This window comes from Neofelis nebulosa, chromosome 2, assembly GCF_028018385.1.
Source record: "Neofelis nebulosa isolate mNeoNeb1 chromosome 2, mNeoNeb1.pri, whole genome shotgun sequence".
Classification (NCBI taxonomy): domain Eukaryota; kingdom Metazoa; phylum Chordata; class Mammalia; order Carnivora; family Felidae; genus Neofelis; species Neofelis nebulosa.
The window spans coordinates 63,924,787-63,937,627 of NC_080783.1; the positions used below are offsets into that span (position 1 = coordinate 63,924,787).

Below are 12,841 nucleotides of genomic sequence, written 5' to 3' on the forward strand. Positions count from 1 at the left end.
TCAAATGTTATCACAAGTGATGCTATGATTGTCTGTGATCTCATGGATATAAAACTGCATCCATACCTCTGTGGCCACCAAACCATTCAACACAGCTTCTTTAACTGTGAGCTGTTTGTAGCAGTTTAAGCACCACGGATGATTTTTTTTTCAGGCTCTAAGTAGTAGTAGGATTCTCAGCAGAGGTTGGAGAAACCAGCTCAACCTTAAAGTTGTTCCAAAAGCTGGCTAACCAGGCTTTGAGTGAGTCACAGCAGCATTTATCAGCACCAGAGCCTTTTCAGTAAGGTTACGGACAAACTGGACCATGGTTCTAGGAAGGAAAGTTTGTCACCTTGAGTGGCTGGCTGAATTAGGTATAGATATTTTACAAGATTAGATATTTTACAAGACTTATAATAGGAAAGGGAAGCAGAGGCAGTGGAGGAGAGAAAAGCTTAAGGCTTTACCAGTAAATTTGAATTGTCACTGACACATCAGGAATCAGGGCAAGGGAGGAGGGGAAGTCAGTAATCACTTAGGTGGGGAATCACTCAGAAAAGCCGTGATAAGTGATTGGAATGATGATTTGAGATGAATCATCAAGGAGTCACATAGTTAGACTGTTTTTTCTTTATTTCCTTCTCTTAATTTCTTGTGTCATTTTCTGAATTCTCTATGATAAGATCTGCAGAATGTATAAAATGGTGTGTGTGTGTGTGCCCAGGCTCTTTCTATTGTTCCCCCTTTTCTTGGCACATAGCTCTTCATTTTTTGGTATGTCACCTTGTGGTCTCCAGACATAATTCCTTGAGGTCTGATTTGGAGAAAAATACTGTAACTTAGAATATGATGTGTTCTGAGTTGGGCTTCTTTGGCACTGGCACACACAAACACACACACACTCCATACACATTCATTTATGCTAGAAATAAAGACATATGCAACAGTCCAGAAGAAAAAAAGGAACTTGTGACTGTCATTTGTACATGCCCATGAAAGACACGCGACACTTTGAAATGAATTTCTGGTAATTCAGGCGGCCACCCTTCCATCCTCAATAAGGAAGTGAGGATGTGCCAAATCTGCTACTGTGGGATGGGCTGTGGTCTAAAGGTAAGGGTGGCTGGCAGCATCCTGGGAGAGATAAGTATGGACTCTGAAATGCAGTCTGTTGAAAGCCCTGGGCTGACTAGGAGACTCCCTAGTGTTATGGCAACAACCTGCATGGCCGCAGAGTCAGATGCAGCTTGAATTTGGCTGCAAGTCCTTTATTTTATCCTGCCTTAGTTTGAGTTTTGATGCTCATGACCAAAGTCCTTGAATTAATCACTCTTATCCCATGTTACTTAAAAATGTGACATTTTCTCTGCACTGTTTCAATTCTAAATTGTTATGGCATTTTTCTGCAGGTAAAATTAATAAATAAATAAGGTGAGGCATTTTATCACTGAAAAAGTAAATTGTGACATTTTCAAATGTGTGCCTAGACAAGTCAGTGAGAAGCAATGAATTAGTGAGTCCGCTCTAGATAACTCACTGTTTTAAAACTTTAAAGCTAAGTTTCCTGTGTATTAAGGAGTCACCCAGAGTTAGTAAGAGTGGAACTGGGGAGCTCTGAATTGCCATCTCCAAGAAAGCAGTAAAAATAATGCATCTTCAATTTTTTTCCTCAAAGCAATAAGACTAGTTTGCCAACATCTACCTGGATTGACAAGCTTACTGAAAAGAGAGCTGGATTTTGGTTTTATAAGTCTATTGGATTGTTGTTCAAAGACATGATTGACTAATTTGGTAAAACTGGTTCCTTGTTGCCAGGATATATTGTATTAACAATGAGTTGCCTTGCATTAAACTAGGGAGTAGCAGATACTTTCTCACACTCATACGCTATTTATAACCACTTGGTGGAGATCATTGTGACCTCTGCTTGACGATGGTTTCCAAGATTTACATATCACTTTAAGAAGGGAGGTGTCCTGGGTGAAGCTATGACTTGAAAACCCAGTCTTCCCAAAGCCTCAGCAGGCTTGCCCCTCTCCAGTGAGAGATGAATTCATTTTACAATTCAAGTGACTGCTCAACGCCATAGGCACAATCTCTTCGTAATGAATGTTGTTCTATAGCATTGTCTTGGATTTTCTTTTTCTTGTTTTTTTTTCACCTATTCTTCTCCCTTTTCCAGTTACTCATGATTTTTATAGATATATGTCCAACAACGAGCCTTCAGGGGAAGATGAGAACTAGTACACTCAAAGGTATGAAAAAAGATTTGCTCACAGATGAAATATATATTTTTGTGTCAGTTTTCCTCATTAGAGAGGGAAACAAAAATAGAAATTCTGGCCAAGTACTGAGAGCTGAAGAAGATAAATAGTTGTGGAGTTTAGTGTATTTCATCAGATAATTGTAAGCCACAACTTGCTAAGAGTGTGATGAAGAAGTCTCATTTGGTGTTGTTAATTCTATAGGGGGAAGATAAAATATCTAACAATATACTGAGGTTACCCAACTCACTATTTTTAACTTTTGTCTCCACAACCATCTTAAAAGAAGCATGAAGACCATCAAGAAGTGTTTTATGAGCCAAATGTTTTACTCTAATGGCCAACCGAGTGGGGTGAGGAGGAGTCCCAGGACCCAAAGCCAGATGTGACATAGGGTTGAGGCAGACTGTACAAGGACCCAAAGGGGATCTCAAAGACTGTTCAGATTAGAGCCAGCTTTTGGGAGAAGTGGGCGCAGAGGCACAGGTCTGGAGTAGGATGAAGCTACCTCTAGGTTTAGGCTACTGGGCCGTACTACTGAGTAGCATCTTCAGGGCTTGTCTGCATTTGGATGGACCCGGATTGCAATGCAGACAGACTTCAAATCCATAGTAATATTCCCTGTCATGTCCAAATGAGGGCTCCATGGTTTTTGCACAAACTAGAGCCTCCTGGAAGAAAAGCACTAACTGAACCACAGCTAGCGTTTGGAGAACATTCAAAACCTGTATATACATTATCAACAATAGTCAACTGTGGAAAGAGCCCAAATGTCCATTGACTGATGAATGGATAGAGAAGATGATGTGATATATACATCTCTCTCTCTATATATATACAAGTAGATATATATGTATACGTACATCTATCTATCTATCTATCTATCTATCTATCTATCTATCTATCTATCTATCTATCCACACAAGCCATCAAAAAGAATGAAATCTTGCCATTTGCAATGATGTAGGTAGAGCTAGAGTGTATTATGCTAAGTGAAATAAATCATTCAGAAAAATACAAATACCATATGATTTCGCTCACAGGTGGAACTTAAGAAACAAAACAGATGAACATAGGGGAAGGGAGAAAAAGAGAGAGGGAAGCAAACCATAAGAGGCTCTTAACTATAGAGAACAAACTGAGGGTTGATGGAGGGAGGTGAGGGAATGGGCTAAATAGGTGATGGGCATTAAGGAGGGCCCTTGTCATGAGCACAGGGTGTTATTATATAAGTGATGAGTCACTAAATTCTATATCTGACACCAATTTTACCATACATGTTAACTAACTAGAATTTAAATAAAAACTTGAAAAAAAACCCAACAAGACCTATAGATATATTTAAAAGATTGTTAGCAGTATAAATTTTATTAAGCATCTTTATAGGCATTACTTTTTGTTGTATACTTTATTCTTTTCATTTAATAAATTATATATGAAAAAGGAGTTTGCTTTTATTGTATACAATTGAGAAGATGAAGAAAAGCACCAAGAAGATAAAACTCATGCATACTCACATTCTTTTTTCTTATTGCATCCTAGTCTTGAATGTTTATTTTTTATTTTTTTTAATTTTATTTTTTTAATTTACATCCACATTAGTTAGCATATAGTGCAATAATGATTTCAGGAGTAGCTTTCTTAATGCCCCTTACCCATTTAGCCCACTCCAGCTCCCACAACCCTTTCAGTAACCCTCTGTTTGTTCTCCATAACTAGGAGCCTCTTATGTTTTGCCCCCCTCCCTGTTACTATATTATTTTTGTTTCCCTTCCCTTATGTTCATCTGTCTTGTCTCTTAAAGTCCTCATATGAGCGAAGTCATATGATTTTTGTCTTTCTCTGACTAATTTCACTTAGGATAATACCCTTCAGTTCCATCCATGTAGTTGCAAATGGCAAGACTTCATTCTTTTTGATTGCCGAGTAATACTCCATTGTATATATATACCACATCTTCTTTATCCATTTATCCATTGATGGACATTTGTGCCCTTTCCATCCTTTGGCTATTGTTGATAGTACTGCTATAAACATGGGGGTGCAGGGTCCCTTTGAAACAGCACACTTGTATCCCTTGGATAAATGCCTAGTAGTGCAATTGCTGGGTCATAGGGTAGTTCTAATTTTAATTTTTTGAGGAACCTCCAAACTGTTTTCCAGAGTGGCTGCACCAGCTTGCATTCCCACCATCAGTGAGAAAGAGATCCTCTTGCTCCACATCTTCACCAACATCTGTTGTTGCCTGAGTTGTTAATGTTAGCCATTCTGACAGGTGTGAGGTGGTATCTCATTATGGTTTTGATTTGTATTTCCCTGATGATGAGTGATGTTGAGCATTTTTTCATGTGTTAGTTGGCCATCTGGATGTCTTCTTTGGAGAAGTGTCTATTCATGTCTTTTGCCCATTTCTTCACTGGATTATTTGTTTTTTGGGTGTTGAGTTTGATAAGTTCTTTATAGCTTTTGGATACTAACCCTTTATCTGATATGTCTTTTGCAAATATCTTCTCCCATTCTGTCAGTTGCCTTTTAGTTTTGCTGATTGTTTCCTTCGCTGTACAGAAGCTTTTTATTTTGATGAGGTCCTAGTAGTTCATTTTTGCTTTTGTTTCCCTTGCCTCCGGAGACGTGTTGAGTAAGAAGTTGCTGCGGGCAAGATCAAAGAGGTTTTTGCCTGCTTTCTCCTCAAGGATTTTAATGGCTTCTTATCTTGCATTTAGGCCTTTCATCATTTTGAGTTTATTTTTGTGTATGATGTAAGAAAGTGGTCCACATTCATTCTTCCCCATGTCGCTGTCCAGTTTTCCCAGCATCACTTGCTGAAGAGACTGTCTTTATTCCATTGGGTATTCTTTCCTGCTTTGTCAGAGATTAGTTGGCCATACGTTTGTAGGTCCATTTCTGGGTTCTCTATTCTGTTCCATTGATTTGAGTGTTTTTGTGCCAGTACCATATTGTCTTGATGATTACAGCTTTGTAGTATAGCTTGAAGTCCGGGATTGTGATGCCTCCAACTGTGGTTTTCTTTTTCAAGATTGCTTTGGCTATTCAGGGTCTTTTATGGCTCCATACAAATTTTAGGATGATTTGTCTTAGCTCTGTGAAGAATGCTGGTGTTACTTTGATAGGGATTGCATTGAATATGTAGATTGCTTTGGGTAGTATCAAAATTTTAACAATATTTGTTCTTCCTATCCAGGAGCATGGAATCTTTCTCCATTTTTTTGTGTCTTCTTCAATTTCTTTCATAAGCTTTCTGTAGTTTTCAGTGTATAGATTTTTCACCTCTTTGGTTAGATTTATTCCTAGATATTTTATGGTTTTTGGTGCAATTGTAAATGGGATCTATTCCTTGATTTCTCTTTCTGTTGCTTCATTGTTGGTATATAGGAATGCAACCGATTTCTGTGCATTGATTTCACATCCTGCAACTTTGCTGAATTTATGGATGAGTTCTAGCAGTTTTTTGGTGGAATCTTGTTGGTTTTCCATATAGAGTATCATGTCATCTGCGAAGAGTGAATGTTTGATCTCCTCCTGGCCAATTTGGATGCCTTTTATTTCTTTGTGTTGTCTGATTGAAGAGACTAAGACTTCTAATACTATGTTGAATAACAGTGGTGAGAGTGGACATCCCTGTCTTGCTCCTGACCTTAGGGGGAAAGCTGTCAGTTTTTTCCATTGAGGATGATATTAGCGTTGGGTCTTTTGCATACGGCTTTTATGATCTTGAGGTATGATCCTTCTAGCCCTACTTTCTTGAGGGTTTTTATCAAGAAAGGATGCTGTATTTTGTCAAATGCTTTCTCTGCATCTATTGAGAGGATCATATGGTTTTTGTCCTTTCTTTTATTGATGTGATGAATCACACTGATTGTTTTGAGGATATTGAACCAGCCCTGCATCCCAGGTATAAATCCTGCTTGGTCATGGTGAATAATTTTTTTAATGTATTGTTGGATTCTGTTGGCTAATATCTTGTTGAGGATTTTTGCCTCCATGTTCATCAGGGAAGTTGGTGTATAGTGCTCCTTTTTAGTGGGGTCTCTGTCTGGTTTTGGAGTCAAGGTAATGCTGGCTTCATAGAAACAGTTTGGAAGTTTTCCTTCCATTTCTACTTTTTGGAACAGCTTCAAGAGAATAGGTGTTAACACTTCCTTAAATGTTTGGTAGAGTTCCCCTGGAAAGCCATCTGCCCCTGGACTCTTGATTTTTTTGGGAGATTTTTGATTACTAATTCTATTTCTTTACTGGTTATGGGTCTGTTCAAATTTTCTATTTCTTCCTGTTTCAGTTTTGATAGTGTATATGTTTCTAGGAATTTGTCCATTTCTTCCAGATTGCCCATTTTATTGTCATGTGCTTGCTCATAATATTCTCTTATTATTGTTTTTATTTCTTCTGTGTTGATTGTGATCTCTCCTCTTTCATTCTTGATTTTATTTATTTGGGTCCTTTCCCTTTTCATTTGATCAAACTGGCTAGTGGTTTATCAATTTTGGTAATTCTTTCAAAGAACCAGCTTTTGGTTTCATTGATCTGTTCTGTTTTTTTGGTTTCGATAGCATTAATTTCTGCTCTAATCTTTATTATTTCCTGTCTTCTGCTGCTTTTGGGTTTATTTGCTGTTCTTTTTCTGGTTCTTTAAGGCATAAGTTTAGGTTGTGTATCTGAGATCTTCCTTTCTTCTTTAGGAAGGCCTGGATTGCTATATACTTTCCTCTTATGACCGCCTTTCCTGTGTCCCAGAGGTTTTGGGTTGTGGTGTTATCATTTTCATTGTCTTCCATGAACTTTTTAAATTTTCTCTAACTTCTTGGTTAGCCCATTCATTTTTTCATAGGATGTTCTTTAGTCTCCAAGTATTTGTTACCTTTCCAATTTTTTTTCTTGTGGTTGATTTCAAGTTTCATAGCATTGTGGTCTGAAAATATGCACAGTATGATCTCGATCTTTTTGTACTTGTTGAGGGCTGATTTGTGTCCCAGTATGTGGTCTATTCTGGAGAACATTCCATGCGCACTGGAGAAGAATATATATTCCGCTGCTTGAGGACGAAATGTTCTGAATATATCTGTTAAGTCCATCTGGTCCAGTGTGTCATTCAAAGCCATTGTTTCCTTATTGATTTTTTGATTAGATGATCTGTCCATTGCTGTGAGTGGGGTGTTAAAGTCTCCTACTATTATGGTATTACTATCAATGAGTTTCTTTATGTTTGTGATTAATTGATTTATATATTTGGGTGTTGCCACATTTGGTGCATAAATGTTTAAAATTGTTAGGTCTTCTTGGTAGATAGACCCCTTAATTATGATATAATGCCCTTCTTCATATCTTGATACAGCCTTTATTTTAAAGTCTAGATTGTCTGATATAAGTATGGCTACTCCAGCTTTCTTTTGTTGACCATTAGCATGATAGATGGTTCTGCATCACCTTACTTTCAATCTGAAGATGTTTTTAGGTCTAAAGTGGGTCTCTTGTAAATAGCATATAGATGGATCTTGTTTTCTTATCCATTCTGTTACCCTATGTCTTTTGATTGGAGCATTGAGTCCATTGATGTTTAGAGTGAGTACTGAAAGATATGAATGTATTGCTATTCTGTTGCTTGTAGAGTTGGAGTTTCTGGTGGGGTTCTCTAGTCCTTTCCAGTCTTTTTTGCTTTTGGTCTTTGTTTGTTTGTTTGTTTGTTTGTTTGTTTGTTTATTTTTCCATCTTTTCTCCCCTCAGAGAGTCCCCCTTAAAATTTTTGCAGGGCTGGTTTAGTGCTCACAAACTCCTTTAATTTTTGTTTGTCTGGGAAACTTTTTACCTCTCTATTTTGAGTGACAGCCTTGCTGGATAAAGAATTCTTGGCTGCATATTTTTCTGATTCAGCACATTGAATATATCCTGCCACTCCTTTCTGACCTGCCAAGTTTCTGTGGATAGGTCTGCTGCAAACCTGATCTGTCTTCCCCTGTAGGTTAAGAATTTTTTCCCTTGCTGCTTTCATGATTCTCTTGTTGCCTGAATTTTCTGAATTTGACTATGATATGCTTTGTTGATGGTCAGTTTTTGTTGAATCTAATGGGAGTCCTCTATGCTTTCTGGATTTTGATGTCTGTGTCTTTCCCCACGTTAGGAAAGTTTTCCGCTAAGATTTGCTCTCATAACACTTCTACCCCTATTTATCTCTCTTCTTCATCTGTACCCCTATGATTCTGATGTTGTTCCTTTTTTAATGAATCACTGATTTCTCTAATTTTTAAATCGTGCTCTTTTGCCTTAATCTCCCTCTTTTTTTCTGCTTCATTATTCTCCATAAGTTTGTCCTCTATATCACTGATTCTCTGTTCTGCCTCATCCTTGCTGCTGTGGCATCCATCTGAGGTTGCAGCTCAGTTGTAGCATTTTCTATTTCATCCGAACTAGCTTTTACTTCTTTTATGTCCGCAGAAAGGGATTCTAATCTATTTTCAACTCCATCTAGTATTCTTATTATTGTAATCCTAGATTCTGGTTCAGACATCTTTCTTGCATCTGTGTTGGTTAGGTCCCTGGATGTCCTTTCTTCCTGCTCTTTCTTTTGGGGTGAATTCCTTCGTTTCATCATTTTGAAGGCAGAAAAGGAATTAATGAGGTAAAAAAATTAAAATTAAAAAAATTAAAAAATTAAACACACACACACACACACACACAAAATCAAATAAATGATGCTAGGTTCTAGGTGTGTTTTGATCTGGGTGTTGAAAGGGGCTTGATATATTACAGATAAAAGGGGAAAGAAAAAAAGGAAATTGTTTGAAAATTTGAAAAAATGAATATACTGAAGTAGACTAAAGTGAAATGATGGAAGTGAAATAGAATTTGAAAAAATTTACACAAAAGTAAAAAATATAGTAAAAAAATTAAAGAAAAGTATTTTTAATAAAAATTGAAAATAAAAATGAATTTTTTCTCTTTCTGTATTCAAGAAAAAGGTAAGAAACTAATAAGAAAAAAAAGAAAAAAGAAAAAAAAAGAAAGAAAATTGAATAGAGGACCAGTGAACAGACTGAAATACGACTGAAATTACTTCATTTTTCCCTAGAAGTCAATCTGTGAAGTGCTTTATAGTCCATAAACTAAGCAGGCAGAGAGACTTGTGTTCCTGAAGAGCTAGGTTGGCCCAGTTGGACAAGGCTCAGTGTAATGGCTCCATTATCCATTAGATGGCGCTGCTTATCTTACTGGGGTGGATTGTTGTGGTGCTTGTAGGTGCATAGGCGCATGCGCGGGAGCGTTGAAACTGGTGTCACTCAGCTACCCAGTCTCTAGTATTGGAACTCTGTTCTCCCTGATCAACAATCAGGCATGGTCCTTTGTCTTCAGCTTCTGTCCACTACCCACTTTTACACTGTCCGTGAGCAAGCCCCAGGTAGCACCTCCCTCCTGAGTTTTATCTCAGATGGGACTGTTTTTCCAAACCCCTTACTTCTGAGGGACTGCGGCTTTGACCCACTCCACCCCTCCGTGGAGGGTCTCACTGAGCAATGGCTGGGTGCCGGACACACCCAGGAACGTTTGTGGGACTGTGCTGCTGCCGATGCCCAGAGACTGTGGCCAGTTGCCAGCCCACCACAGAAAAAGTTCACAAGATAGTGTAGCAGCAGCATTTCAGGGATTATGGAAAATCACAACACACATCTGGCACCAGGCTTCACCCTTAGTGATCTTGTTCTAGCACCAGAGAATGTGGTTGTTCTCCAGGGTCCACTGGGGCCCTGCCTTTGGGGGACCCACACAGCCTCTACCAGGTGTCCTCCCAGCAGGGGAACCGCCTCTCCCTGTGTGGCGTGAAGAACCCCGGACTCCACTCTGCTCCTGAGTATTCGCCCTTCCCACCAAAGCACCGCCAGGTATTGAGCCACGGAGTTGCAGACTCTGTGCTCCCCCTGTTTATAGTCTTAATGGAATTTAAGCCCTCTCCTTTCTCCTTTCTGCCTTTTTAGTTCAGTCCCTGTGGCTGTTTCCACTTTTCCACTTTCTCTCCAGCTGCTTTTGGGAGGGGGGTGCTTTTCCTGTATTCTCCTCCCCATCTCTGCCCTCTCTCCACATGCAAAAATAGTTCCCTGTCCTCTGAAGCTTCTCTCTCCCCCAGTTCACCTCTCCATGCCGTGTACCTGCTGAATTCTGTGGTTCAGATTGTGCAGATTGTTGTGTTAATCCTCCAATCAGTTTTCTAGGTGTGTAGGATGGTTTAGTGTTGGTCTGGCTGTATTTCATGGATGTGAGACACACAAAAAACTTCCATGGTATTCCGCCTGCATACTCACGTTCTTATAACTTACAGATAATCACGTTTACATTTTCATGTTTTTTCTTCTTTTCGTCTTTTCTATGTGTCTACAAAACGAAATGAAGAATATACTGATTTTGGTAGATGCAAAATATACAAAACTCACCTAACTGCCTGCCTGGAGAAGAGTCACAGGATAAGGAAAGGGGAACAGAAAAATGCATAGGTTATTGTTCACAGTGTTCTATTGCACTAATATCAGATCATCCTTGCACAAATGTACAGTCAATTTTTTGGATATCATTGACTTATTGGGAAAGGAAAATATGGACTATTAATATATCTTATTACAGGTATCAATCATGGGCATCTTTGACTAGGCAGAATGAGATTGAGAAAGTTCACTTAAAAAAAAATATTAAAGCACGGGGTGCCTGGCTAGCTCAGTTGGTTGAGTGTCCGACTTTGGCTCATGTCATGATCTCACAGTTTGCGGCTTTGAGCCCCATGTCAGGCTCTGTGCTGAGAGCTCGGAGCCTGACACCTGCTTCAGATTCTGTGTCTCCCTCTCTCTCTGCCCCTCCCCCACTTGCTCACTCTCACTCTCTCTGTCTCTGTCTCTCTGTCTCTCAAAAATAAATAAACATTAAAAAACATATATTCAAGCATGTATTGTTCAGGGCAGAGTCAGCCAGACTCATGGTGCAGTATGATTAAGGAGGATACCTAATCATTAGCTTGGGGCATGTTGGATCTGGGGTGAATACCCACATGCCATCCAGATAGACTGAAATCTCAGACTCAAACTAAACTTTACTCATTTTAGGGTATAATCCCTCACGGGTCAGATCAACTGTTTTCTGGCACTCGTGCTGCCAGAGGAGTCACTGCCCTGCCCTCATATCCAAAACATTTTCTTTCCCACAGGCAGCCTATTTTCCCAGGATTTATGGCACAGGTAATTTCTGGTAGATTCATCACCCTGTAAAGATGGTATTACTACTTCCATTTTACAGATGAAGAAACTGAGGCTAGTGGAGTTTAAGTAACCTGCCCAAAGTCACACAGCTGGGAAGTGAATTCAAATCATTGTGATTCCAAAGTCCATCTCTCTCTCTCTCTCTCTTTTTTTTTTAAATCTAATTTAGTTAATGTATAGTGTAATAGTGATTTCAGGAATAGAATTTAGTGAGTCATCACTTACATATAACACCCAGTGCTCATCCCAGCAAGTGCCCTTCTTAATGTCCATCACCCACTTAGCCCATCCCCTCACCCAACACCCCGCCAGCCATCCCTCAGTTTGTTCTCTGTATTTAAGGGCCTCTTATGGTTTGTCTCCCTCTCTGTTTTTATCTTATTTTTTGCTTCCCTTCCCCAATGTTCATCTGATTTGTTTCTTCAATTCCACATATGGGTGAAATCAAATGATATATGTCTTTCTCTGACTTATTTCACTTAGCATAATACACTCTAGTTCCACCCACGTTGTTGCAAATGGCAAGATTTCATTCTTCATGATCGCCGAATAATATTCCATTGTATATACAGATCTATCTATCTATATCATCTACTTGTATATGTAGATAGATGGATAGATAGATAGATAGATAGATAGATATCACATCATCTTCTTTATTCATTTATCAGTCAATGGACATTTGGGCTCTTTAAATAGTTTTCCCAGGGCTTTTGCACTTACTGTTCCCCTATAAATTCATGTACTTGCTCCCTCACCTCAGGAGCACCTTCTTCATATGTTACCTTCTTCAACCACCTGCTTTAAAATGATAACACACCTGCTCACCTCACAAACACACATACACATACCCCCATCATATTCTTTTCCTGTAATGTTTTTCTCCATAGCATTTATCACCATCTGCATGTATGTTGCACTTATTGTTTACTATCTACCTCTCCTTTCCCCCACACCTGAATATAGGATTCTTGAGGGCAGGAATTCTCAACTGTTTTGCTCATTCTTGTATCCCAGAGGTTAGAAGAGTATTTGGCACGTAGTAAGCACTCAAAAAGTGCTTCAGTTGAGGCTTTAACTGGAGGACAGCAGGGACCACAGCCCTACCTGTTTTTAAACCATAAACCATAAAGAAAACTCACCTACTGCTAACACAAAATAGGAATGATTAACTTGGTATTCATCCTGCCCTAGCTGGTCAGGGAGCCAGAGTTGAAGGAACAGAGGAAGATGTTACTAAACCTCAAAGGGGTTCAGAACAGGTTGTTGTTCCGTCCTCAGTTTTTGCATCTACCGGATGAGGTGGTTGAACAGAACATCTGCAATATTGTTTACAACTCTAACACT

General features: G+C 39.0%; 1 pseudogene; it reads right to left on the reverse strand.

Annotated features, from left to right (window-relative positions):
- On the reverse strand, positions 1-309 carry LOC131490445 (ATP synthase subunit g, mitochondrial-like; annotated as a pseudogene).
- Positions 310-12,841: the final 12,532 nt, after the last annotated feature.